At 56.5% G+C, this 3,778-nt stretch overlaps 1 non-coding gene across 1 annotated transcript; it reads left to right on the forward strand.

The window, feature by feature from the left end:
* The first annotated feature begins 496 nt into the window (after positions 1-496).
* Positions 497-589, forward strand: TRNAI-UAU. The gene is given in 2 exon segments: positions 497-534; positions 554-589. It is a non-coding gene; the product is annotated as a tRNA-Ile (tRNA).
* Positions 590-3,778: the final 3,189 nt, after the last annotated feature.

The raw sequence follows: 3,778 nt of genomic DNA on the forward strand, positions 1-3,778 counted from the left end.
AAGGTACGGGAGGTGGTAAGGGCAAGAAACAGCATCTCACCTGTGGATTTACTGTCAGGCTGTGTGGGGGCAAATGTCCCACAAGGACTTGCAGAAGCAGAACAGAGACCTGAACTGGCAGGTACCCACCGGGCACTCCCCGTGCAGGCATGGAGAAACGGTGCAGGGCAGAGAGGTCCATTGAACTACCCAAGATCGGCCTGCCGCTGGTAGGCAGAAACCATCCACCACCTCTCCTGGGGCTGCCCATAGCCAGGGAGGTGGGAGGAAAGTCTGTGCACTCCTCCTGGTGGTGACAGGGCTCAGAGACCTGGCCTGGGAAGTGGTCCTCTACAGGCCCGGCCAGACAGCAAGGGACCCGGCAGCTCTCTTTGAGCAGCTCATCTGCTTCAGGTCTGCCCGGTGGAAAACCAGGAATCTGCTCATCACCAGACTCTCGGACCCCACAGTTGAGGACTGGATTAAAGTGAGACCAAGTGACACACACTGATACCGCGCTCCAGTGGCGCAATAGGTTAGCGCACGGTACTTATACAGCAGTACTTGTGAAGCAATGCCGAGGTTGTGAGTTCGAGCCTCACCTGGAGCATGGCCTTTAAGTTTGCCGGGCCATGGCATCAACTTTTTCAGGGGCAGGACCTCTGAGTTGGGCAGTGGGTGTGGGTACAGGTATGGAGATAGGTGCACGGGCACGCAGATACACAGTGCGAGCTGCGTAACAGGTTTTTAGTGTGCTTTGAACTGCCAAGTGAACCACAGGGGCCACTTGGCAGAGTGTTGGAGGTGGAGTTTATTAAATTATATTATATTATATTATATTATATTATATTATATTATATTATATTATATTATAGAAATAAATATTTTTGCAATATCAGACCAATACAGCAAACTACACTGGATCTTAGCCCACAAGAGGCCAACTGCCCATGGTCTTTTTTTTTGCCAAAAAACCCCCAAGCACTGACCTCGCTTTGCCAAAAAAAAAAAAAAGACCATGGGCACTCGGCCTCTTGTGGGCTAAGATCCAGTGTAGTTTAGTTTGTTTGTATTGGTCTGATACCTGAGCCGAGATGGATTTAAAATGGCACTGTGTAGCAGAGGGTGCACCCTAATGGAAATGCGGACAGGACTCCCTACAAGAGCCTCGGCTTCCCACTGGCCGGCTCCCAGCTGGAGGATCTCGGCTACACGCCGACTTTCTGGAAATGGGGGACTCCTTCCTAGCTTGCATATGAAGGTGAAGCTCCATTCGCAGGGGTAGTTGTGCCACTTCTGGAAATCTAGAAACAACCAGGCACAGCCAGTTGGGGAGGCCGGCAGGGCTGGCCCTGCACTGCTGGGCTTCCCCTGCTCCATGCCCCCAGGACAACCTCCCAGCCCCGGGGACGTGCCTGAGGAGGAGGAGGCCGGGAGCAGCTCTCCCGCAGAGAGATGCTGCAGCGCAGGCGGGTGTGGAGAAAGCTGCTGCTCAGCCCTCGCCCAGCTCACACAGCCTCCCCAACCCACCCAGGACGGTACACGTCTCTTCCCTGCCAGCGCTGGGTTTGCAAACTGCCCCCTCGCCCTTTGCTGCTGTGTGCCCATCCCTGGCACAGACCCCTCCTGCACCTTTCATCCCCACAACTCCTCCAGTCCCGTCCTGGGTGGTGCAGCGCCCGGACCTGCTCCTGCTCCCTGCCCGGGGCTGCAGCTACGGTTTCCTCCCAGGGCAGCTCTCTCATATTTTGGAAAACTGTTCATGTTCCAGGTCAAATTAGCCGGATCAGTTCTAAATCCTTCGAATCATTCAAAAACCATACGTGGCCCTACTATCTGCAAGTATCCTCCACCCCAGACTTGCCAGCCTGGGCTTCAGATGCTTCCAAATCCATGCACAAACCTGAGCCTGGAGACTTGGGGTTCAAATGCCCTGAGTTTCGCTTGCCCTTAGCCCTTAGCTGACACACGTGGGCACATGGGGATAGGCCCCAGCCCGGTGCTTGGGGTCATGGAGAGGCACGTCTCACAGGCTGCACCCCCTCGGGGTGGCGTAAAGTCCTGCTGGTCTCCCATTGCCCCCTCTACCTGGGGCAGGGCGGCTTTGTTTGCCCCTGGCAGTGAGACAACATGCACTGACCTTGCTAGCAAATTTTCCTGGGCCGTTATTTTCTGCTGTTGTTTTCTTGTGGGGTCTGGCTTTGTGCAGCCTAGTCCTACAGGCACACTGCAGCCACACGCTGGGTAAGCCACGTGTGCATGGTGTCCGGCGAGGCCGGCTCTGGTCCGCGCTGCAGCAGAGCAGGACGTGCATGGGTCGGTGCTTGCATTAAGCAGTACTGCGGTGAGGACCACGGTCCTTAGCAGGCGACCTGTCTGCGCTGCAAGCTATGAGTCCAGGCATAGACGCTGAAAACGTTGGTTAGGGGAGAGGTCTCGCGTGAGCACGGGATCTGCTCCTGCCTCTCCTGCCTGACAACACCCAGCACTGACCACAGACCGCAGGCCTCCGCGGGGGTGAACGCTGGGGCCGGGGAGCCGGGTGGATGCTGGCAGGGCCGAGCCCTCAGCTGCAGAAATGAAGGGCATCCCAGGAAGGGAAACCATGCCCCGCTGGTGTTGACTTCTCTGTGTCGTTGCTGTTTCTCTGGCCCCCAATGCTGGAGCGGTCCTCCTGGCCTGACCACAAAGCGCTGGGACGTTGTCGGAGGTACAAGTACCGTGTTCAGATCCAGACGGAGGCCTGCATGGCTGACGAGGCAGAAGGCTGCTTTGTGCCCCGTTATCGAAGCACGGGGCTGTGCATTGATCTCTGTTGGCTGTGGTTTATGAGAACCATTGAAGTATTTGCCCTCGAGCAATGCCAATGATAAGACATGACCAAGCCTGGAGAGCTGGGCTCTGTCCAGGGTTTCCTCTCTGCCTCTCGCACCTTCTCTGGTTACCATTTGACAAGTAGTGGTGAACACCAAGGGAACGTGCAGGTAGGAAACATTTTGATGTCAGATGCATTTAGGCTGTCAGTTGTACAACACATCTGACATCTGTGATGGGGACTTTTCCATACCTTTTTGCTATCAGGTGTCAGACTTCCAGAAAGCCACTGGCTCCTGCATGCCGTCGGAGGGACAGTTGTGCGTGGTGCTGAGTTGTGCATCCTCTGTAGAAGAGCTGTCCTGGCCCAGGGGGAACCAGGCAAGAAAAGTGGGTCACCTTGAAAACTGGTCAATGAGGTCAGGGCCCAGAGGCTGATCTGTGGGGAAAACTTGAGGTCACTTAATCCCAGGGTCTCCTGCCCAGCGCCCCTGTGTAGCGTATCCATGTGCCACAAACACTCAACCAGCCGTAGAAGAAAATAGGGGTGAGGAGACAGCCGGGTGCTAGACTCCAGTTCACGGCACTGGGACTAAGGTCTGGAGCTACAGGAAGTCCCCGGGATGCTTTTCGGAGGGTCAGGACATGGCACTGGGGATGTGTGACTGATGGACGGTCCCCGGCACAGGCTTCTTAGCTGATGCCACCTGCTCCCTCCCTTCTCCGAGCACGGCAAGACACCAGGACCACCGCACCAGCGCTTGTCCTGTCCTGTGGCTCGGTGGCTGGAAGGGAGGACGTAGGCAGCCAGTGAAGCGATGGGGCCCTTTCAAGGCGCCCTGGGAGGTAGGAGAAGGAAGCATCTTCCCACGGGGCAGAGGGGGAATTGCCTGAACTCAGCCCTGGCCCCAGGAGGTTGCTTTGGGCAGTGCCTGGGGTCGAACGCACCCCTCGCAGGGAAAGCCAGCTCCCATCCATGCAGGCA

This window comes from Alligator sinensis, unplaced genomic scaffold (genome assembly GCF_000455745.1).
Source record: "Alligator sinensis unplaced genomic scaffold, ASM45574v1 scaffold2222_1, whole genome shotgun sequence".
NCBI lineage: Eukaryota > Metazoa > Chordata > Crocodylia > Alligatoridae > Alligator > Alligator sinensis.